At 39.9% G+C, this 26097-nt stretch overlaps 1 protein-coding gene across 4 annotated transcripts in view; it reads right to left on the reverse strand.

Moving 5' to 3' along the window:
* The window catches only part of RALGPS2 (Ral GEF with PH domain and SH3 binding motif 2), a 109451-nt gene extending 90016 nt beyond the window's left edge, over window positions 1–19435 (reverse strand). For 2 of the 4 annotated variants that reach the window (XM_045583182.1, XM_036441919.2), the window contains exon 1: window positions 19261–19433. The gene's annotated coding sequence lies outside the window, so the exon portion shown is untranslated. Of the gene's footprint in view, window positions 1–19260 lie in introns of all 4 variants that reach the window. The other 2 variants (XM_036441922.2, XM_036441921.2) reach the window with 2 other exon arrangements.
* Between the last annotated feature and the right edge of the window lie 6662 nt (window positions 19436–26097).

Raw genomic sequence — 26097 nt, forward strand, 5'->3', positions numbered from 1 at the left:
ACATAAGAATAGAAGAAATTGATTGTCATGACAGGAGAATGTTAGATAATTCTTTGTAGAGAAAGCACAAGTGTGAGTGAGTGAGTGAGTGAGTGAGTGTGTGTGTGTGTGTGTGTGTGTGTGAACATGAACAATAAACTACAAAGACTGACTGTAGTCTTGGCCAGGTAGCTCAGTTAGCACATCATCCCAAAATGCCAAGGCTGCAGTCTGATCTCTGGTCACGGCACATAGAGGAATCAACCAATAAATACATAAATAAGTGAAGCAACAAGTTGATGTTTTTTTCCTCTTTCTCAAATCAATAAACAAACTCTTTAAAAAGTAAATTTTCTAGATTCACAACTATCAAGTGATTTTCAAAGGGACTCAGGAATAAAAATGTTTAAGGACCACTGTTCTGAATGACTAGGAGTCACAGTTTAATTACAGGCAAGGATATGTGCCATAATACTTTTTAGAAAAATCACTGGCAACACCTATGGCAGTTGGTAGTTAGAAAGGGAAACTTAAAATCAAATACAGCAATAAAAGGGTTATTGCCCTATTCCAGTGGTTGGCAAACTGTGGCTCGTGAGCCACATGCAGCTCTTTGGCCCCTTGAGTGTGGCTCTTCCACAAAATACCAAAGCCTGGGGTGAGTCTATTTTGGAGAAGTGGTGTTAGAGGAAGTTTAAGTTTAAAAAATTTGGCTCTCAAAAGAAATTTCAATCGTCGTACCATTGATATTTGACTCTGTTGACTAATGAGTTTGCCGACCACTGCCCTATACTATCCAAAAGATTATAAGTACTTTTTTAAAGAAGCATTCTTTTAATTTTTAAAAATATGCTTTAATTGATTCCAGAGAGAAGGAGGGAGGAAGGGGAGGAAGGAGAGAAGGAGAGAAGGAAGGGGAGAGAAAAAGAGAGAAAAACATCAATGAAGAAAGAGAATCATTGATTGGCTGCCTTCTATGTGCCTCTGCCACTGAAGATGGAGCCCACAACCCAGGCATGTGCCCTGACGGGAATGTGCCCTGCTGGTTCCGGGTTATTAAGTGCATTTTTAAAAACGTGATTCCAGAGACTTTTCAAAGGTAAACTTGCTATAATGTAGTACTAGCCATCTGCATGTGGGTTGTGAGCAAGAAAGGAACTAAGCATGCCTTATCATTCTACTTCCCACTTAAAGTTCATGCCATACACTTATTCCACACCATCATCAGCAAAAGCCGTTAATACAGCGGAGCAACTCCTAGTGGAAGAGAACCCCTTTCTTCCACGTGCAAACAGCCACCAGGGGGAAACTAACCAGAAAATGCCAAATGCCTCCCAGAGTAAATGCTGATGGTCTAGAACAGGGGTGGCAAAATATGGCCCCTATGCTGAATCCTGCCCTGTTTTTGTGAACTGACATGCACTCATGCATTTACATTGTTTATGGTTCTCTTCACAACACAGAGGCAGACCTGTACAGGTGCACAGAGGCTTTAGGGATTGGGGGGGGGGGAATAAAAACAACTCAAGTATTTACTATCTGGGCCTTTCCACAAAATTTGCCAACCTCTGGTCTAGAACAAAAACAAGAGCAGGTTATATTCCAGAAAATACTCCCAGACGGAAAGTATAGTGTCAGTCACCGGTGACTGACTGGGCGCTTAATGTGTTAAGGACAAGATTTGGGAGTCATATGCAGGGAAGGCTGTATGTGGACCAGATTTCGCCATGGAACATCAGTGCCTAAGGAGCAGCAAACTAATCCTAATCAAATCGAATATAGTACAAAAGTATTATCCTATCTGGAAAAAAACATAGCTCCTCATAAGCAACATACTAAGGGACAAAGTTCTCAACCCAATTCAAATCCTTGTCCTTTTCCTCATTCTTCCACTTTTTAAATGGAAAACCAATGAGGTATCGGCTCTGAGAACCAGTGTCCTGGCCTATTTGTGGAACACTGGCAAAAAGGCAGCTAAATAGGCCTTTTAAATTACTGAATCTTAACCCAGAATTTCCAGTTTCAGATAGCACTAATTATTTCAAAAGCAAATAAAAACTAAATTTTAATCTATTGATTACAATTACGCACCACTGGTGGTGATATTTTAAGTTTCCCCCCCAAATGATATGAAAACAAATACTGCAAATAGATCAACTCCAAGTGGCTATACAAAAATAATTACTTCAAAAGTGAAAGTCTCATATACACGTCATCCAGACAGTCCCAAATCCAAGACAATTTTCTCCAAAGGTTTTTGTTCAGCTACTTGTTTTGTCAATATGTTCAACACAGGATTCAAATACTAAGAGCTAAACCAACTTTCTACACTCGAAAGCAGGGCTTCTCTACTATGGCACCATTGTTATTTGGGACCAGACAATTCTTTGTTGAGAGGGACTGCTGTGCATGACAGGCTGTTTGGTAGTATCTGTGGCCTCTAGCCATCAGATGCCATCAACAGTTTTGGCAATCAGAAGTCTCTGGATGCTGCCAAATATCCCTCAGAGGGCAAAATCCCCCCAGTTGAGAACTGCTGCTCAAATTAACTAAATTTCTTAATGATCTCTAAGAAAAAGATTTCAATAGACTTTTATCTGTGCATCCTACATAATAAAAGCCTAGGTGGTGTCATGCGACATCGTCCCAAGATGGCTGCCACAAGTTGTTCACCACAAGATGGCTGGCAGGGGAGGGCAGTTGGGAGGCACCAGGCTGGCAGAAGAGGGCAGTTGGGGTGAGATCAGTTCTGCAGAGGAGGGCAGTTGGGGGTGACCAGGCCAGCAGGGGGGGCAGGGAGGGGGGATCAGGCCTTCAGGGTAAGGCAGTTGGAGGAGATCAGGCCAGCAGGGGAGTGCAGTTGGAAGTGATCAGGTCAGAGGGGAGGGCAGTTTGGGGCTATCAGGCTGGTAGACCAAAGCAGTTAAAGACAATCAGGCAGGCAGGCAGGTGAGCCATTAGGAGCCAGCAGTCCTGGATTGTGAGAGGGATGACCAACAGTCGGACATCCCCCAAGGGGTCCCAGATTGGAGAGGGTGTAGGACGGGCTGAGGGAAAGCTCCCCCCGCCCTTCTCAGTGCATGATTTTCATACACCGGGCCTCTAGTATATGTATATTTTTCTATCTATCTTCAGAGAGAGAAGGGAGAAGTAGAGAAAGGGAAACATCGAGAGTGAAACATCAATAGCCTGCCTCCCACACACTCCTCACCAAGGATAGAGCCACAACTAGGGCATGCACCCCAATCAGGAATCCAACCAGCAACTCCTTGGAGCAAGGGATGACACCAAACCAACTGAACCACACCAGCCAGGGCAGCTTTGTGTATATTTAAATAACTATGTGAAAGGTGCAGTAATACAGGTTATATAAACAGTTTTCCATAAATATTTTATCAATATCTTATCTATATTAGGATCTTCACTACATCACTTTTGTAAATGGCTTTATTTACATATAGGTGGCATGCAATGGACTGCAGAGGTTCAAAGTATATAGTACATATCTGTGAAGAAATCTCCACCATCAAGATAGATAATGAGTATATCCTGTCACTACCAAGTGCCTGGCTTCTTTCAATCAGCATATTTATTTTGAGATTCATTGAGTTGTGTGTATCAACAGTTCATGCCTTTTTTATTGCCAAGTAGTATAGATATATCATAATTTGTTTATCCATTCATCTACTGATGGGCCTTCGGGTTTTAGTGGTTATTACAAATAAAGCTGCTGTGAATATTATTATACAAATCTTTCCAATAAATATCTAGGTGTAGAATAGCTGGTAGGTCTATATTTAACATGTTAAGAAACACCAAACTGTTTCCTAAGAACTATTTTACAGTCTTAACTACAAAGTACTGTGTCGAGTTCCAGTTCTTCCACACCCTTGCCAACAGCTGGTAAGGCCATCTTTTTTATTTTAGCCATTCAATATTATATAAACAGTCTAGTTTTTGAGAGTGCCATTTATATATATATATATATATATATATATATATATATATATATATATGTATATATATATGTATATATGTGTGTGTGTGTATGTATATATATTCTTAACCAGATAGATATTTGATTGACAAATATTTTTTTCAGCTTGTCTTTTCATTCTCTTAATATCTTTCAAAGAGCAAACATTTTTAATTTGATGAAGTTCATTTTATTAACATGTTATTTTATGGATCATACTTTTAGAACTAGTTCCTAAAAAAATATCTGCCTAACTCAAGATCACAAAAATTTAGTTTTTATCTAAATAAGTTTGATAATTTTAGGTTTTACATTTAGGTCTATGATTCATTTTGATTTTTGTATACAGTGCAAGATATAGATTGAAGTTCATACACTTGCATATAGCCAACTGTGCCAGAATCCTAAACAAATAACCTTTCTTCACTGAAATTGCCTCTGCAAACTCAACTGACCATGCATGGCATGTATTGACTTATTTTGGGGACTCTGTCACTGCTTTGAGAAGTTTTATAATAATCTGTAGTATCAGGTAGTATTAGCTCTCTAATTCTGTTCTTTTTTTATATATATATATATATTTTATTGATTTTGTACAGATAGGAAGGGAGAGAGATAGTTAGAAACATTGATGAGAGTCATTGATCAGCTGCCTCTTGAACACCCCCTATTGGGAATATGCCCACAACTAAGGTACATGCCCTTGACCGGAATCGAACCTGGGACCCTTCAGTCCCCAAGCCGACGCTCTATCCACTGAGCCAAACCGGTTTCGGCCTGTTGTTCTTTTTCAAAGTTGTTTTTGCCATTCTAGGTCCTTTTAATTTCTACATGAATTTTAGAATCAGCTTGTCAATTTCTTCAAAAAAGCCTGTCAAACTTTTTATTAGGACTGCAATGAACCAACAGATCTGGGAAGAACTGTCATCTTAGCAACAATGAGTCTTCCAACCCACGACCAAGGAACACCTCTCCATTTATCTAAGTCTTCTTTAAATTACGTTCAGCAATGTTGTGTGGTTTTTAGTATTTCATACTTGTTGCTATTATCAATGGCACTGGTTTTATTAAATTTCAATTTCTGAGTGTTCATACACTGATATTTTTTTAAAATATATTTTTTATTGATTTTTTACAGAGAGGGAGAGATATAGAGAGCTAGAAACGTCGATGAGAGAGAAACATCGACCAGCTGCCTCTTGCACACCCCCTACCAGGGATGTGCCCGCAACCAATGTACATGCCCTTGACCGGAATCGAACCTGGGACCTTTCAGTCCGCAGACCGATGCTCTACCACTGAGCCAAACCGGTTTCGGCTTTACACTGATATTTATATATTGATCATGTATCACGTAACTTATTACTTCTAGTAGTTTCATAGGTTCCATCAGATTTTCTATACAGTCATGTCATCTTCAGAAAAAGATACTTTTGCCCAACTGGTGTGGCTCAGCAACTGAATGTTGACCCATGAACCAGGAGATCACAGTTCAATTCCCAGTCAGGGCACAGGCCCGGAGTGGCAGGCTCAATCCCCATAGGGGGTGTGCAGGAGGCAGCCAATCAGTGATTCTCTCATCGATATTTCTACCTCTCTCTCCGCTTCTTTTCTCTGAAATCAATAAAAACTTTTCTTTAAAAGTTGCTTCTTCCTTTCCATTCTAGATGCCTTTTATTTCTTTTTCTCACTTGGCTGCACTGGCTAAAATCTCCAGTAAACTTTGAAACAGAAGTGATGAGAGTAGATGACCTTGTCTTATTCCTGATCTTAGGAAAAAGTATTTGATGCTTTATCAAAACTACATTATCTGTAGTTTTTTTTCGTTTTTTGTGTTTTATTGGGTTGATGTTCCTTCACAATCCTAATTTGCTTAGTTACTATATGAAATGAAGGCAAGATTGTAAAATACTTCTTTCTTTTTGAATTTATTGAGATGATTATGTGGTTGGCTGGCAGAGTGAATTATATGGAATGTACATGTTAAACTAGCCTTGCATTCCTGAAATAAACCCCACTTGGTCATGATGTATTATTATTTAAAATAAATTGCTGCATTCAATTTGCTATACCTTTGTGTATAATTTTTGTATGTATGCTCACGTGGAATATTTCTGTATAGTCTTCTTTTTTCATAATGCCTTTGTCTAGTTTGAACATAAGGGTACTACCAGCCTCATAAAGTTAATAAGTAGTCCAACCTCTGCAATTTTCTGAAAGTGCTTGTGTAAAACCAGTACAACTCATCTTTAAAATTTAGAATTCACTTGTGAAGTCACCTGGGCCTAGAGTAATTTTTTCTTTGGTGAAACTGTTTTAATTATAATAGATTCAGAACTATTCAGGTTGTCTATTCTTGAGTGAAGTTTGGAAGTGTGTACCTTTTAAAGACTTTGTCCATTGTAGCTCTGTTGGAAAATGTACAGGCATCAAGTTGTTCATAGTATTATTATTTTTTTATTATCTGTAGAATCTGTAGTTATGTCACCTGTCATTTCTGATGCTAACCAGTTTGGTTAGAGCATTATCAATTTTACTGATCTTTCCAAAGAACCAGTTTCTGGTTTCCTTGATTTTGTCTATGGTGTTTGTTTTCTACACATTGATCTTTACCATTTCCCTTCTTCTAATTATTTTACCTTTCCCCCCTCATTTTCAAGGTGGAATAGAGGTCATTAATTTGAGATCTTTTTTCTTTTCTAATATAGGTATTCGGTACTATAAACCGACCCTGAAGTACTGCTTTACTGGCATCTTACAAGTCTGATATATTGTTTTCATTTTTATTCAATACAGTATATTTACTAATTTCCTTTTGATCTTTTCTTTGATCAATAGATTATTTAGAATTGTATTACTTATTTTCCAATTATTAGAAAAATTTCCAATTTTCTGTTAATTCTTCATTTAATTCCATCATGATCAGGTAACACGAAATCTAAATCCTTTTAAATTACTGAGACATGTTTTATGTCCAAATTATGAACTTAAAAAGAATATTCTCTGCTGGTAAGTGGATTAATCTATAAACATTAATTAGGTAGGTCAAATTGGTTGACAGTATTGTTCAAGTTCACTATACCTCTGTAGTTTTCAATACTCAAGAGTATTGAAATCTCCAACAAAAACTGAGGATTTGACTGTTTCTCCTTGGAAATCCATCAGTTTTTATTTCATGTATTTTTAAAATTCTGTTATTAAGAGAGTACAAATGTTTAGAACTGTTTGTCCTCTTGATGAACCAACCTCTTTATCATTATGACATCCTTTGTCCTTGGAAATATTCTTGGCTATGAATGAAGTTCACTTTGATATTAATATAGCCATGTCATCTGACAACTATAAGTATGGTGTTTTCCATCCTTTACTTTTAACTTATTTGTATCTTTATATTTAAAGAATGTTTCTTATAGGCAAGTATATAGTTGGGTCTTGCTTTTGTATACAATCTGACTATCTCTGTCTTCTAGCTGGTATGTTTAGGCCACTTATATTTGACATGATTATTGATTTGTTTATGTTTAAGTTTATAATCTTGTTATTTGTTTCCTTCTTATTATGCTTTCTTTTGAATTACATAAATATAATCCATTTTATCTCTTTTGTTGTTTTATTACTTGTAACCTTTTAAAAAATATAATTGCTTTAGAATTTATTATATAGACCTTTTAACTTACCATGGTCTACCTTCAAATAACATTATACCACTTTATGAATGTATTGTATAATCTTTTTTTTAAAATATATTTTATTGATTTTTTACAGAGAGGAAGAGAAAGGAATAGAGAGTTAGAAACATCGATGAGAGAGAATCATCAATCAGCCGCCTCTTGCACACCCCCTACCGGGGATGTGCCCGCAACCAAGGTATATGCCCCTGACTGGAATCGAACCTGGGACCTTTCAGTCCTCAAGCCGACGCTTTATCCACTGAGCCAAACTGGTTTCAGCTTAATCTTAAGCAAGATGATTAGCTTCCCTGTTTCTCAGTTTTTACCTCTTTCAGATGAAAATAACAATAGTACCTATTTCACCAGGATATCATGACTATCCAATGAGTTAATACAGGTAAAATTATTAGAATAGAACCAAGCATCTATTAAATGCTATTAATAAATAGCAACTCCTGTTGTTCACAATGAATAAGACAGTATTTTTAATAAATTCCCTATGCACTACTTAAAGTAATCTTGCTTACCCAGCCCACATATTGGTTTGCACTGCTCTCATAAAATCTGCAAGCAAATTAACTCCTTAGCTTGCAAGAAATTCACTTTTAATTGCAAGAAATGCAAATGATCCCAAATAGCATTATATATGATATGATTTACTGAACATTTATTATGTGCTTAGAATTGTTCTAAAAGATTTGCATGTGTCATCTCATTTAATCTTCATGTCAACCCTATGAGGAAGGTAAATATTATGATGTTCATTTTACAGATAAGAATGGATACAGAGAGTTAAACAACCTGCCCATGGTTACACAGGTATGACTAGTAAAAGATAGAGCCAGAATTCCATTGCCAAAAGTCTGACTCTTTCCTGAGAAAAAACTGAAATGAGCTCAAGAAGAGCAGGAGCCACAGAAGACTAGAGTAATAAGAGGAGAGTATCTACAGGTCAGAAACCAAAATCGTCCATCACATACTCTGTGCCTGTCTCTCTCTCACCACAGGATTTTGCTCTTAGAAGTTTGTGCTTCTCTTGGCACAGATGCCCTATTCTTTTCTAGTTACTAATTGGCTTCTTCATCTCCGGTGTCATTTCTTTAACTCACAGCTTCTGCTTATACTGTACTTCCTTTCCAATCTCTTAAACTTTGGTTTTACAGGCCTGTACACTAATGCATTCTTCAAACTTCAGCTCCCACGGCTCAACTGCAAAGTAACTCCATGCCTCCCAATTATGGCTATAATTTTCCCTACTAGAACAAGCCTAGATTGTTAACTGGGTTACAAATTAGTAGCCCTTAAGTTACATGCCCACTCCTGGACCAATCAGTTGCAATATACTAGGACTTGTAGTACTACAAGGTAAAAACAAAACCAAAACAGCCCCAGAGCTATTTATTGAGGGTTCCTCTGCAATGTGCTATAGAAAAAAGTATATTTCCTCCAAAGAACTGTGGGCAGACCAGAATTATAAAACATATGTCTAGGACAGTGAGTCAGCTAAGTCAGCTCTCATCTGAGGCTCAAAGTCTTGTCAGTATTACTCATTTATTTAGTTATGATAATTATGCAGTTATAAATATGAATTTTGGTTGTTATTAAGGAGATCACAAAATTTACAGTGTCACTAAGGTATGACATGAGTCATTGGTGCAGCTATTGTTAAATCAAAGGCTGCCTGCCATACTATGACAACAGTATAACCACTGAGAGAAGGAAAACCTACTGTCACCTATCACACTCCATTCTGCTCAGAAAGTAGTAGTAAACATCACTGATCCTATCCACTCCTACAGCTGTATCTGCTGGGCCACACTGGCCTGAAGCAGGTGGGGAGCTGGATGTATTAACAATTGTCGTTTCTACAGCCCACTCACAGCTGCCCACACTGTTTAGATAGACAACCGCAACACAGGCTTCAACAGTACCTCTAGTTCCCTGAAGTTCAAACCTCCAAGTGAGATCTTTAAAAACCTTTTTGCAGGTGGGTTCTATCCTACACCTTTGGTTTCCTTAATGGCAGAGAAAGGCTTTAAATTTACAACTTTCTGCTACATAATTAGCTAAGGGCAGAAAGAATAAAGTAAACATAATACTTATTAATAAAACTTCCCTATCAATGTTATTTTAAGCCCTTTTATTGGGAAGATTACTTAATACACAAAAAGTTAAAAAAGAAAAAGGCAGGTTCTAAACTGGATTTTTCTTCCAATCTTCATTTACAAATTTTAAAAAGAAAGGAAATATTTTAAAAAGAAAGGAAGCTAAAAGTTAGTAATAATAAGTACTATCATTTTAATTCTAACCTGCTTAATTTCTAAGGGCTGAGTAATCGGGTCCCACCTTATCAAATGTAACTGTATTTTGCACCCCATCCCAAATAAACCCTTCAGTCAGAGCATACCAGAATTCTTGTGGCTGCATTTCCAGTTATGCTCCTCCCCAATGCTACATGTACTTTCCACCTGAATGAAACGTCCCCTGAGGACCAGTGTGCTCTCTGAGCCTCTCCTGTGAACTGCACTGCAGTATAACACGTAACTACAATACATATGGTCTTACATTATTTACTGTGATTTTATGTAGAAAATTTCGTGTATCCCCAAGATGTAAATGCATGTAAAGTATCATACTTCTATGGTAACATTTACAAGTATTATGCTCACAGAAAACATTAAAAAATACTGCTGTCAAAAAGAAGCAAGTCAAAAGCGAAGTTTCTTATCCATAAGATACCCTCAAAATGTTTCTCTTTTAGTAGACTTACTCCTGTCCCCCAGCTTTAAGGGGCAGGATTTAAACCACACAAGCCTATACAAAGAATATCTGCAAATCAAAACTAAAAGAACAGCAACAGAGGTTTTCTTAGCAACAACCTACAGAATAAAAAACTATATCAAACTTAAAATACCTATTAATCCACCAACCTACAACACCCTGAAATGTATGAAGATCTAGAAAGATTCCAGGACATTCAGAAGAGCAGCTTAAAAACAGCAAAAGAAAACATACAGATTTGTCATAGAAGCTAATGCCAGAAGGCCAGGGACATTCTGTCAAATCCTGTGAATTTAAATCAGGATGGGAAGTGGTCTAAAGAATAATTGCTCCAATAATCCAAGAGATCTGGAGAAATCCCACAGATAAGCCAGGCTGTGACTACACCTGCTCTTCATGGTCCTGAGAGAGGGAGAGGGAAGAGCTAGTTCAGTTGAACACTCTGCTTATTACACTTTCTCATTTAATCTTTACAATGATCCTGGGAAAAGACGCTCTTACACCCACTTTACAAACGAGGGAGGCTGAAGAATAAAGAAATAAAGTAATTTGCCTAGATTCATTCAAATCTTAAGCACAGGCTTAAAAGAAACCACTCTCTATATCACACACAAAAACTGACTTTCAATTTAACTTAGCAAACAATTCGATGGATTCCAAAAACACTCTAATTTTTCATCTTTTTATTCAAATGGTTAGTTAACTGTCTTCTCTTTCCTGGTTTAAACTTTTTGTGTACTGTTGAAAATACACACACACCTTTGCCTACCATAGGGTCATGTGAATATTTTTCTGTTTTCTTCTAGAAACTTTATGTATTTAGAAACTTAAGGCAACATTCCTTTCAATATATATTAAACTACAGGATTTATACATTTGATAGAAAATGCAACTGATAATTTTTAGACTAGATGAAACCAAAATTAATGTTTCTCAAACATGCACATTTGAGTCTGCCACTCCTTGTTCAAAACACCGTTAACTTTGATACTTAGCTAACAATTTGAATAAAAAGATAAAAAGTTAGAACTTACTAAAATAGGGTGAGTTAAGATGCAAAACTTTTAAGCCATAATACTAGAAGTAAATAAATATAGGTAAAAGGCTATTCCTGTCTTCTGCCCAATTGTTTTGAAATGGGCTGTGTGTGTTTGTGTCTGTGTGTGTGTGTCCTTATCCAAGGATATGTTTAGAGAGAGGAGAGAGAGGGAAGGAAAGGGGAACAAGAAGTGAGAGAGCAACACTGATCGTTGCCTCCCTTACTCACCCTGACACCCTGAGGGGAATGGAGCCTGAAACCCAAGTATAGAACCCGCAACTCTTGGGTGCTTGGGATGAGGCTCCAACCAACTGATCGATCACGCTAGGGAAACATACATATTTTTACAAGTCCTCTGTAAGATTTAAATACTGCAGGCATCTTTTCTAGTGTGTTACTGCCTTTTCACTATCTTAAAGAGTATCCTATGGTGAACATAATGAAGGACAACTTATCAATCTTTTCTGGTTAAGAATTTTGGGTACTGTTGAAAACAAACACCTTTGCCTACCATAGGATCATGCGGATATTTTTCTGTTTTCTTCTAGAAACTTTAATTTTCACCTTCCATGTTATATCCATACTTCCCTGCAGAAGCATATAATTCCTGTGTTATCTAACTATTTCAGAAAACAGGGGGAAAAAAGAGGGGGGGGGGGGTTGGGGAGCTTCACAACCCATTTTATATAGCCAGCAGGCTTCTGAAGCTACAATACATATATATATAAACCTTTGATAGATTTATTTACTGGCAATTGTGGATTTTAAAAAATTGTAAAATAATGGTAAATAAGTTCAGCAGTGTAGAGGGGAAAAACAAATGCAACACAGCTAAGTAGGACCCAATAATACAAACAGGAGATATTCTAAGAATGTAATACATTTTATTAACAGATTAATGGAGGAAATACCTATGATCAACTCTGCCAATACAGAAAAAGCACTTAATAAAATTCAATACTTATTCACATATTTTTAAAAAAATCTAAGACTAGAAAGTATTCCTTAATCTTTTAGTTATCAAAAATGTATAGTAAATTGAGGAAAATGGGGAGAGATTTGTAAAAAGGTACAAATTTTCAATTATGAGATGAGTAAGGTCTGAGGATCTCATTTATAACATGGTAATTACCGTGGATAACACATTATTATATAATGTGAAATTTGCTAAGGAAGAACTTAAATGTTATCTCACACACACAAAGGGTAAATATGTGTATACATAGCTCAACTTCACTGTACACTTCAAATATCTTACACATTTTTTAAATTAATGTAGATAAAGCTGAAAAATATAATAACATTATGTTCCCTCTTTTCTCTGCAATGTTACTTTCTTACTAATGTATATATCATTTACTATGTTAAAATGTAAATGTACATAAAGGCAAGTATTTTTGTCTTTTAGCACCAAGAACTATTCCTAGCACAGAGAAAGTGCTATATGATGTGGTGTGTTTGTTTTTTAATGAATAAATAAATGAATGATTTCCAAATCAAAATTTACATTTGAGAAAAAATTATAGTACTTTCTTTTGACATTCCTATATAAATAAGCAGTTATAGAGACTAAATGTGTACATTTAATGTCGATGTTTCTCTCTCATCAACGTTTCTAGCTCTCTATCTCTCTCCCTTCCTCTCTGTAAAAAAATACACATACATTTATGTATATTACTTATGAAAATATTTCTAAGATTAAAAAAATAACCCTACCTAATTTAAGTATATAACCTATGGTGAGATTTTTTTTAAATTTCTTTATTGATTAAGGTATCACATATTTGTCCTCATCCCCCCATTCCCATCCCAAACCCCTCCTCACTTTCCTGTTGTCCATGACCACTGGTTAGGCTTATGTGCATACAATATGGTGAAGATATTCTTTTTCTTTTTCTTTTTTTTAATATATTTTATTGATGTTTTACAGAGAGGAAGGGAGAGAGATAGAGCTAGAAACGTCGATGAGAGAGAAACATCGACCAGCTGCCTCTTGCACACCCCCTACCGGGCATGTGCCCGCAACCAATGTACATGCCCTTTGACCAGAATCGAACCTGGGACCTTTCAGTCCCCAGACCGACGCTCTACCACTGAGCCAAACTGGCTTCGGCTGGTGAGATCTTCTTAATGATGAGATTTTAGCAGTATTCCTATTAAAGTAAGAAATATGGAATTTAAACCATCTATCTCAAGTGAGCCCTTAATGTTGCCTGGCAATCACATTGTATTTCTCTATTTTATTCCCTTTCCACTCTTGGATGGGTGACTATGTCATATATTTTTCCCTCTTCTCAAACCTCAAATACACACTCCCTTTATTTCCTACTCTCGGCCAATGACCTTGCTTCCCATTCACTAAGGTAAACTGAAAACCTCAGATGGGAGCTTCCTCCAACCACTATCATCTGTCAACATATTTTGTCTTCTCTCCCTACCTCTATCCTCCACCTATGCACAGATCAGGGCTCAGCAAACCACAGCCCACGCTGTTGAAGGCTGCTTTCATGCTACAGAAGCAAAGCTGAACTGTATGTAGTGTATTGCCCATAGAGACTATATCCTACTATCTAGCCATTTAAAGAGAAAATATGCTGACCTCCATGCTAGGTCACCTCTCGTCTCATCTATAACAGGCACTGCTCATTGACAGGGCCCACTAAGTGCCATGCACAAGAAATGAGTACGATCCACACAAGACATGTACAACTTCAGAGACATATCAGATATACTGAAGACAAAGAAAAGATCTTAACAGGGCACTATGAAGATTGGGAGGCATAAGACTTTTCAACAACCACCTGAAGCTAGATAATTATAATGGGAGCCCTTGGATTTTGAGGGAAAAATATTTCACCTTGGCATTCCATACTCAGACCAGCCAAATAATCAACCAAGTGTCATGATAGAAGATATTTTAAGCAATACAAACATTTCAAAAGTTTTACCTTCTCATACTTTCTTTTTTGAAAGTTACCGAGGGAGGCATTTTACCAAAACAAAGGTGTCAACTGAGAAAGAGGAAAGCAGGAGTCCAGAGATCACAGGCTCAACACAGGGAAAAGGCAGGGAGAATGGTCAGAATCTCTGTGAAGGGCGATCACAAACTAATGTGTTGCAGGAATGAGCCACAGTGCAAATGTCAGCAGAAGGGTAAGAGTCCCTGGACTTGCCCAATTAAAAAAAAAATTTGGCTGAAACCGGTTTGGCTCAGTGGTAGAGCGTTGGTCTGCAGACTGAAGGATCCCCGGGTTTGATTCCCGTCAAGGGCATGTACCTTGGTTGCGGGCACATCCCCAGTAGGGGGTGTGCTGGAGGCGGCTGGTCGATGTTTCTCTCTCATCGATGTTTCTAGCTCTCTATCTCTCTCCCTTCCTCTCTGTAAAAAAATCAATAAAATATATTTTAAAAAAATTTTTAACAATCAATTACTTGATGTGTTTGAATATAATGAGGCAGTTTATAAAAAAAGTTAAAACAAATAAAATTAATGGATTTTGTAACCCTTAATGCCTATTAATTCAGTCACTCCACACATAATTCAGTCACTCCACACGTAATACCTGGGATTGACTATGGTGCCGGGCACTTTTCTGGATGCTAGGAATACAACAGTGAATACAACACAAGCCCTTGCCTTCATGAAGCTTACATCCAGAGGAAAGCAGATAATAATATAAAGAAATTAACATATGCTAGAATACCAAATAAATTAATGTTGTGAAGAAAAATAAAGGTAAGGGTAAAGTGTGATAGGCGTGTTATGTAGGTACAGTTTTCAGAAAAGGGCTCTCAGGCCCTGGCCAGTGTGGCTCAGTTGATTGGGTGTTGTCCATGCAGCAAAGGTTGTGGGTTTGATTCCTGGTCAGAGCATCCCAATTGCGGGCTCTCCCTGGTAGGAGGGTATATAGAAGACAGCCAATCAATGATTCATTCTCTCTCTCTCTTTCTCTCCCTCCCCATCCCCTCCTTCCTTTCTCTAAAAATCAATTAAAAATCTTGGGGGGAAAAATACATAAAATGAATCAACAAATAGAAAAGGGCTCTCCAAGACACAGCCAAAAGGAAAAATCAACCTAAAAAGGAGAATCTGTTTTGAGAAAAGGTCATGTAAGTAAAATAAAAGAAGTGTACGAAATTAAGTTCAAGGTAGGATAGACGTTTTAAGCTTCTCATATTCCAAAGCAACGGCTCACTGAAGAGCCAGTACTGAAGGGTCTCTGTAGTGGAATATACAGATTACCAGGCACCCTGTGCCTAAGCCACTGCTTATTAATGTGATGGGGTACATTTGTATACACAAACTCGTTTCTTCCCATAGATTAGGTGGATGTCAACCATTTCAAATTCCAGTGTTTTTTTTCCTAAATCAAAGGCTGAAGATATTGATCAAGAAAGATTACAGATTAATTTCAAATTACCAAAATTTATCACATATAATCTTCATTCTCTCACAAAAGAGAAACACTAAACCGATGGGAATAACACACATTTAAAGAAACAATTTATCTTTTCATTGAAAATTGAGTAACTTAAAAAATATGTTCAGATTGAAGCAACAATTTCACTCCATATTTTCTTCCATTACATAAGAAAAACCACATAATCAAAAAGCAGAATTGATTTTAACACAACTTATTCTATAAATATTTATATCATGAGATATAAAACCAAATTATCTCATTTAGATAGCAAAACAAGCAATACTTTTAGATATAAATAGGTTTGGAAGTTGAACTCACAAAAGGAAAAATTCGGTTAACTGAATTTCAGTAACTAGTTGAGTTTAAAGTTTAGGGGTTTCTGGACGAGCAGCCCAGGAGCTATACTCCATGCTGAACTGTAGTAGCAAGAGATGTGGATGCTCTTTCCACAGCTTCTTACTCTCCAGCGTGGAACACAGTATAGCCATGGGGGTTGGGATTCTCTGCTTTCCCTGTATGCTTACCATCTCCAAACCCTTTCCTCATCTAAAATGGAGATGATAATGCCTACATAGGGTCCTGTCAATGAGAAGTATCAAAGTATCAATATAGCGAAAAGCTTTGTAAATCTGTAAAGAATGACACCAATAGTTGTCAGATTTCAATCAAAAAGGGAACCAATCACTTTCAAGCTTTTCTGATTTCAGCTATTAATGGTTATAGATTCTATGGAAGAAAAGTAGGACATTGGTCCATTCACACACACACACAGCCAGCCAGCCAGATGATTATTTTTTTTTTAATTTAGACTTGAAAAAGAATTAGACTCTCCTATTATAAACAAGCACCAAGAGGGAATATTTTTAGCAAACATTTCATTTAAATAAGCCAAAAGAATGAAGCTGTTTAGCTACATGTAAACTCTGTGTTATCTAATTTCAGGTAGGATGTTTATTTTTGGTATAGCTGGGAACCAGACACCCTTAAAACAACTGTCTTACTGCTTTTGTTCACTCAGTATTATTCCCACTATTCTTAGAAGGAAAAAAACACAAATAATATCCTTAATTAAAAAAAACACAACTCATCAGAGTTCTTACTTAAACTAACATTAAACACTGTTTTCTGACAAGGAAGCAGTAGACTATTTGCCCTCTTACCCTTTAAGCTCTACCAGGACACAGACCTATCTTTTTCTTTGTATCCCCAACATTTAGGTACCAAGCAAGTACTCAATAAATATGTGTTCAATGAATGAATGAATGAATGAATGAATGAGGGAACGAAGGATCTGGACAAAAGCTTCAATGTTTGAAGTTGCAACAGAGCAATTTCACCTCCATAGCCATCATTCACCACAAACAACTACTCTCTCAGGTATCAGACGACATGTACTAGATATTTAAACATCCACAAATACACTACTCACATGTGTAACAGAAGTTCATGAAAGATTCACAAATCCAGTTTTTCAGTTGTATTTTCTCTCAAAAAATTTTGGTGTTCTTTCTGATATTAAAGTATGTTGCAATCCTGATAATGCAAGCACTATCTTTAAAGTCCTGTTGCGATATTGAATTATTTAGGCAAGTGAACAATATTTCCGGAGTCTCACCAATGTATTTTTATTAAAAGTCAAATTCCTAATTGAAAGAAAATTGGAATAAAATGGAAAAAAGGAAGATCTTGCCATTTCAAAATTATTATACTGAATTTTTAAAAAGAGAAAATAAACTGCTTAAATTACAACGAAGTTTTTTATTAAAAAAAACCATTTACTGTCCTTATAGTTTACCTATAAGCTAGTAAACTTTATGCTTACAAAGAGTTAGAGGTTATTTTTATTAAAATAATAGTTTTGGATAAGTTCCTTCATAACGCTAAAGTCTACAGTAATACAGTCAGCAACAATGTTATAATAAACATTGTATGCATGATTCTACAGCACTTGTATAAAGCATAATCATCTGGGTTCAACAGGCTTTTATGAACAACAAGGTAGGATCTGTGACTGCAATACTATGCGTGCACGGGATCAAAAAAGTTTTCTCAAATTCTGATGGTCCTCCTCAAAAAGACTTGAAAACAGGAGTCAATCTGAGGGTGAACACAAAAGACCACCAAAGTCAACCCATCAACGCTGGTACGAAAACAAGGGCTCTCTCTACAGCAGCTGCCGCGTTGCATCTTAAAAAAAACCCAGGGCCTATGGGAGATAAAGCTCAATGAACCACTTCGTGGTCTGAAACACTGGGTATGAAGATATTTCTTTGTAGCGCTCTCCTAAACAAGAAATTCTTAGTGTTTCCACTGCCCCTCCTCCACGGCGAACATCGGTGCCCTCTCTTCCTCCTCCCTCACCCCTCCCAGTTCAAACAAATTAACATTTGCACAAGGTGCCTCCTATCGGCTCGCAGCTTCTTCCCAAACACGCCCACGTACCCTGAAACTCGCCTGCGTCTACACCGCGCACCCGGCCACAGGGAAGGAGTGGCGGGGGGCTGCAGGGGGGGACCGCTCGGCCCCGCACAGGTTTGCGGCTCTTTCCCAGAGAGGAGCTCCTCGCTCGGGGGGGCTCGGTTGCTCCCAAGTCACCTCCCCGGCGCGGTGTTTACGAGCCCTGCTAATCCGATACTGCAGTGGAATTCCGGATATTTGCAGACAGATAGCCGGGCTTTGCAAGTGTTTGATCTGAGCCGTCCGGAAAATCTCCTTTCCACCCGCCCGCTCCGAGCGGTGCAGCCGCCCGACCGCGGGCAGCGCCCCGGGCCCCGCACCGCGCGCCGCGCCGGGCCGAGCCGAGCGAGGCCAGCGCAGCCCCGGCCGCCCCGGGTCCGAGGCTGCCGGGCCACGGGGGCCGCGGCCCGCTCCGCAACAGGTCACCCTGGCGGCCGCGGCGCGCTCCGCAGGCGACCGGGCTCCGGGGGCGCCGCGGCCGCGGCCGGGGAGGGGGTGTGGCTCGCCCGGCGGTCCCCGCGCCGCTCACCTGGCCGGAGGCTGCGGCGCCGCCGGGCAGCGCGGGCGGAGGCAGGGGCTGCAGCCACCGCGGAGGGACACCCGGCGCGAGACGAGCTCGGGGGGGTCGACGCGCCCCCGGCTCCCAGACAGACCGGACGGGGGGGACCCCGAGCCGCCGGGGGAGGTGCGCCCCGGGCCCCGGCGCCCTCCTCCCTCCGCCCCGGCTCCGCCGCCCCTTCCCCGCGCCGAGGCCGAGCAGCGCGGGCCGGGGGCCGGGAGGGTGCTCACGCCGCCGCCGCCATTCCCCGCGCCGCCGCCGCCGCCGCCGCCGCGGCTCCGCTCCGCCCGGGGGGCACCGCGCACCCCTCTCCCTCTCCCTCCCCCGCACCGCCCGCCCCGGCTCCGCAGCCCGCCCGCCGCCGGAGCACCGACCTGTGCAGCCGCGGCCGCCGCCTCGCGGGATGGGGAGACCCGCTGGCCTCACGCTCCGCCGCCGCCTAGGCGAGCGCTCGGCGACCCGACCACTCGGCGTCTCTCATTGAGCGCCCGCCGCCGCCGCGGCACTCGGGGGAGGGGAGCGGGCGGGATCCACCCCGTCCGCCGGGGCTGGGGGAGGAGGGCCGCCTGGCGGGGACGCGGGGACGCGCGCCGGGCGGGCGGGCGGGGCGGAGTCGCGCTCGCGCACCAACCGAGCGCGCTCGCGCCGGCCCCGCGCGCCGCGGCCGGTAGGGTCTCCCCGCGCGCGCCCCCGCCCGCCGAGCCCAACTGCCGCCCGGCGCCCGCCGGGGCCTCGGCGCGCTCCCGGGAAGGACGGAGGGAGGGAGGGGCCGCTACCCGCCAAACTTGGGGGCGCGGAGGGCAGGCCGGCAGGTGGGGTCCCCCCTCCCCGCACCGGAGAAATCCATCCACGGTGCTGTCTGCCGGTTCAGCGCCGGCACCTCACCTTCCAGGCCGGAGAACAAAGTCTGGAAGCCCTGGGCCCCCAGATCACGTATCCTGCCTGCGCCCGCAGTGCTTTTTAAAATTCGCTGCAGACTGGTGTGTGTGTGTGGGGGGCGGGGGGGGGGGGGGGGGGGCTCCGAAAGCGAGGAGCCACCCCAGGGCCTTAGGGTCCTCAGTTATGGTGGCCGATACTCTCACATTGAGATTCGGAAAGTGTTAGAAGCAGTCTTCGTGTAAGTGTGGTGCAGGCTGCTGCCCTTGGCTTAATGAGCAAATGACAGACATTTGGCATCCCCCCCCTCCCCCCCTGGGTCTCAGATGGATGAGTTGCAGGTGAACGGTATTTTCACACGTCAATGCACGGAGATTCTGAAACAGTAAATACTTCCGTGAATGAAAAAGGGATGGATTTTGGTATAAATGGTGGAAAGGTGTGGTTTCGGCGGGTGCAGTAAGTGCATGGGGTGGCCTACTTAAAATTAGCACCACTTGATGCCTTGTGACTATAAATGGATGGTTTTTAAGTGAGCCACCTTTGTATATGTAGTCATTAGCCCACTTGTAAATGGATGATTATTCTCTACGCAACGTGCCTGGGGAAGGAATACTGTGTAATAGCACTGGGTAGAAAACGTGAACGGGCCAAAATTGTCCCCACTTGGTTTCCTTCCTCTCTTTAGTAACCACTAAACAGAACTGATTAATCCTGTATATTGAAGACCACTAATTATTTCTTCTTTTGACAGCCTTGTGTCATAGCCCTTTACTCTAGTTAGGGAAACTGGAAAGTCTTTCCACCCTCTTCTCTTAAATAGGGACTCACCCACACAAAGACAAGTTTAAAAAACAAAAAGGAAAAAAAACAAGGATGGGCAAAGTTCTTGGCTTTTCATTGTTACTCCATTTTACTTTTAAAGAAGGTCTTTAAAAGAATCATGATGAAATCACGGGGAGAAGTAAAGAAACCAAAAGAAGAAAAACAAACAGCTTTCAAATGAGAATAGACTGAAAAAACAAAACAAGGAAAACGGACTATTGATAAAACGTGGGTGAAAATGTATTATGTATACATAAGTTTTCCCATAGATGTGAATTGCTTCAAGTCCCAAAGAAACAACAGGAAAACAGGATTAGCACTTAAAAGGAAAAACCCTCTCGTTATCAAATTGGATAAATGTTTAGGCTTTTTTTTTTTAAGTGTTAGTAAAAGATTAAGAAAAAGGGAGTTGGCTGTGTGCCAACAATAATACAACAATTATACATATATATTTATAAATAATTATAATGGGCTATTTCTTGAGTATATCCCATTATCGCTATTGTTACAAAACAGGAAAACTGAGGAACAACAGGGTGTCCTATTTTGTATAAATGTCTTAACAATTACTTTAAACTTGAATTGAGGTTTCATAAAAGTAAATGAACCTGTGTTCCTACATCTGCCAATAATTTTCACAGTTTACTGTAAGAGCAGTGAAATTTCATTTGGTCTTTGAAGAGAAAGAGTCATGTGACTCATGAAGCTAGGCCATGGATATAAAAATTCTTATACAGACGGAATTTCTGAGTTTGGAATAATTTACTCAAAATCTGTTTCTCGTGTTGATAACTTGTGAAATAATTTTATTAGCCTTTAGTATTCTGTTAAATTCAAATTTCTGAACTTGATAAAATTAAGAGTTTATGTTAAAAATACAAGAAAAAAAGCTCATTCTCTCTTTTTTGGTCATAGTTTGAGAATTATTTGAGAAAGTAAATGTCCCTTTACATTCACTGATATGCAAATAAAACTACAGCTTTTTATAATTAAAGAGGACAAGCAGCAATTTTTCCTTACCCCGGCATCTTTTATTACAGGTGCATTCTGTAAGTTGCTTTTTGTATTGCATTTGCTTTTGCCAAAAGACAAAATATATGAAATGTCTTAGTATAACAAAAAGTACTAATGTATAAAATAGGAATGCCATTATGTAAAATAAAATCAATAAGAATTCAATATGCTTAAAATCACTTCGGAGGAATCACCATTATGTAGCAGTTTTACTACTATCCATCAAAACTATTTCCAAGGGGTAAGCCAAGAACTAATTTAGATGGAGAACAAGCAGTTTCAAAATCCAGAGACCACCACTGCAAAGAACAACTAATCTCATTATAGCTGCCAAGATAGAATCAACCTGGTATGGTAAGAAAGCGCATTATTTCAGTAACACCTAATTAGTAGTTCTATTACAGCCAACAAAACTTCAATAATAACATGTACCTCTATTATTTCTCTTAACCTTGAATCTAGGCATTTTGAGAACATTTTTCAGTTATATTCTGATTTAAGATACAGGCAAAGCAGCATAACTCAAACCCACTTTTAGGAGAAGGATGCACAGGGACATTGAAGAGACAGAGAATGTGTGACCCCCAAGGTACAAAGTGAGCCTGCCATGATTCCCAGTCAAGGGAAACGTGTCAGAGATGTTAAGGTACCGAGAACAAAGGTAATCACCCGTCCGTTCAAATATGAGCATGAGCTTTCAGAAAGCACAAGACCTTATTTTACAACTGAGTTATTTCACAAGGGCGACTCTATAGAGCAGGGATCAGCAAAGATGTATTTACTTAGTGACAGAATAGCTCTCAGAAAGACCAGCTAGTGTACAAATAAATGTTTGCATGAACTAATAACTTTCAAGACAATTTCAATAATGCCTCATAAGGAAAGGAAGCAGTGAGGGATTGAACATAGATATTCTAGATAACTGAGGTTTTCATCTTAAACACTAGACACAGCTTATATCACTTGTATTTTTCTTTTTTTCTTTTTCTGAAATATCACCAGTTCCTCTGCCTTCGACTAACAAAACACAGTAAAGCTTAACCCATTCCTAAGGACTCAGAGATGTCTTTACAATGAAAGCTATAATACCAAGATGTCCCCAGGAGCTTGGAAGTACTCAGTACCCTTCACCCTATAATAAACTAGTGGCCCGGTGCACGGATTCATGCATATTGAAATGGAAATAATTAGAAGAAACATTTTAATATTACTATTTGCCCTTTCTCCCTCAGTGCCTGGGAGCCTGGCAGTGGCCCTGCTGCGCCCTCCCCACCATCACCACTGGTCACCATCTGCGGGGCCATTGGCAGGGTGATCGGTCCCCCCTTCGGAGTTCCCCCCACCTCAGACCTGCTCTCACTTGCCTTGGCCTGGTGCTGCCCGCTCACCTGCTCCACCATCTTGCTGCACTCCTGCTCTCATCAGAGTCAGTGAGTGGTTGAACTCCCAGTTGACAATTTGCTTATTAGACTTTTATTATATAGGAAAATCGTGGCCGACTATGATTCTGCATTCCTTGGAGTCTGATTGATCTGAATGGCACCCGGCACTGACCTTCAGGACTTCCCTTCCATCATTGCACCTCTGTCACAGCACCGCCAGTGTGTGCACAAACACACCTCCCTTAGCATGTTAGCCTGGAAAACCAAGTAACTAATATTTTTAAATATATGCATATATGTATAAAATAAGAGTAAAGAACCTCATAAAAAAATGCTAAAACAAGTCTGATAATGGTGGCATTTCGTATAAAGGCCATTTTCCTCTATATTTTGGATAATTGAGTTTATTAGGTAAGTGAATTCTTTTTACATCTTACTTTCCTTATAAAAATTTTAGGCATTGCTCTTCTGGCTTAATGGAAGGTCAGGATCTTTTTCAATAACGTTCATCAAAGCAGTTTCCTTATATAGCCTGCATTCAAAATAAGGTTAGAATTTATAAAAATACAAGACTTTATAAATCCATTCCAGTAATAAATAAAATAGAGAATAAGGAAATACTTTTGCTTATGGTAGCATGTTGAATGCCAACAGGTAAATATGGAGGTTGTGCTGGAGTTGGACAATCATTTCACAACCATTGTAGCAAAAATTGGATAAGAACCATCACTGGATGCTCGATGTAGGGAGAATTTTTGATGAGGAACAGGATATTTGCACCATCTTAAACTTGTTTTCATAGACTGCTGAATGGTTGCAAGAAAGGAAAAACTGTATTTATAAACTGGAACAATTGGATAAAACCTTGACCAGGCAATCAAAATTAACATCATGAAGGAGGGATAGATGGACACTGTTTGCCTCAAGATATGAGTCCCACTGGATACATCTAATGAGGAAGTGAGAAAACCTAAGAAGGAATCCTATATAACAAGCCTAATATGCAAATTGGCTGAATGGCAGAACGAACAGTTGGCAGGGGGCAGGGCTGGCAAGCGGGCAGTACCATGCCAGCAAAGGTGGGTGCCAGTGAGCAGAAGGAGTGGATGGTGATCAAGGGGCGGCAGTGACTAGTGGCGATTGGGTAATTGGCGGGGGGGGGGGGTACTGGCCACTCGCTGGCCTGCGCCCTCCAGTCACCTCCTGCAGAGGAAGGCCACCAGCAGCGGTGGCAACTAGCCCTCCAGTTACCTCTGCAGAGTGAAGGCCATTGGTGGTAGTGATGGGGCAATGAGAGGCGGGATTGGCCCCTCAACAGCTTGTGCCACCCTGATTGGCCAGCTGGTCACCTCCTGCAGAGGCCAGGCTGTGGCTTAGAGAGCGGGCCTAAGCCATCAGTTGGACATCCCCCCAAGGGCTCCCAGACTGCTAGAGGGCACAGGCCTGGCTGAGGGACTCTCTGAGTGCACGGATTTTCGTGCACTAGGCCTCTAGTCTAATGATGAAATGTCAGATAAATCCCAAATTAGGAATGTTTTGCTGTTGTTTTTAATGGGGGACGGACTGTATTCTTCAAAAACATCAGTGCCATAAAAGACAAAGGCTGTGATTATTCCATATTCCAGTTAAAGAGCCAAGACAACTAACAGAAATATGGGATATTAGACTGGATCCTTCACTATAGGGGAAAGAAGTCTATGGAACACATTATTGCATTAATTGGAAAACAGATGGTAGATTGATTAAAAAGTATCAATGTTAAAATTACTGATGGTAACCATACTGTGGTTATGTCCCCAAATACTGCAGTATTTAGGAGCAAAGGTCTAAGATGGATGTATGGTTGAGAGGGAAAAAAAGTGTGTGTGTGTGTGTGTGTGTGTGTGTGTGTGTGTGTGTACACAGAGGGGGGGCTGGAGAGAAAACAAAAGTAATAAAACAAGTAAGTAAAATGTCAACAATAGGGGATTCTGGGTAAAAGGTATTTGGTAATTTTCCTATACATTTGAAATTATTCCCCCAAAAGAGTTTTTTAAAAAAAAATGTTAGAATTTCAAAACAGCAGCAGCAACAGTAAACGATCCATAGACTATAGCATCATAATTATTTTTAATGACCACCCTACTGCCAAATTCCACATACTTTCTAAAATTGTATACTACTCTTGGGTTAAAAATAGAGATGCAATGAGTTTTATAGTTTAAGAGTCATCATTTCCAACCTTTCATTTTATGAATGAGGAAACTGAGGCTCAGAGATTCACCCAAAAATCCCTTGACAAGTTAGCACAATCTTGATTCTACTTCTATCCCTGTAACTGCTCAGCTATCAATTTCCCTTTTCTCCTTCCTAACTCTGAATTTCCTAAGGGCCTTCTAGTCTCTTCTTATACAGGAACTTAAATGGCCTTATATTTTCAACTATCACTGCTCCACTGTAATTCTCATCTAGATTTCTGTACCACATGTCTTATTGCCTCTGTGACATCTATATGTGGACACTCCATTATCTGTTAAATCTTAATAAGTTCAAAATGGAAAAAAAAAAAAAACCCACAGGAGAAAAAAATTAAAAGGGTGGAAAAAAGTAATAAAATATGTCCATCCTTACTTTTCACCACAGAAAGACATACTAAAACGAGATATGTTTTGCCTAACAGATCGTCCAATTAATAAGATAATATTCAGGTTCAGCCAAGATGTGGGCAACAGACTCACACACTGATGGTGGGAGTGTACATGAGCATGTATCTTTGGTCAACAAATAGCTAAAAAGCAAGGAAATTTTTAAATGTACACATCCTTTGAACCAGCAGTTACATACACCACACACACACACACACACACACACACACACACACACACGCAATCTGTCCTTCAAAAACACTGTGAAAACATTCAAAGCCCTACAGAAGACTGTTCATTATGTAATGCTTGTAATAGCAAAAGTTGGAATATTTAATATCTATCAATATGTGAGTGGGTAAATGCAATGATAGTATTTTCTTACAATGAAAAAAAATAGCTCTGCCCTAGCTGTTTTGGCTCAGTGAATAGAGCATTGGCCTATGGACTAAAGTTCGATTTTGGTCAAGGGCACATGCCCAAGGTTGTG

Source organism: Pipistrellus kuhlii, unplaced genomic scaffold, assembly GCF_014108245.1.
Source record: "Pipistrellus kuhlii isolate mPipKuh1 unplaced genomic scaffold, mPipKuh1.p scaffold_m20_p_18, whole genome shotgun sequence".
NCBI lineage: Eukaryota > Metazoa > Chordata > Mammalia > Chiroptera > Vespertilionidae > Pipistrellus > Pipistrellus kuhlii.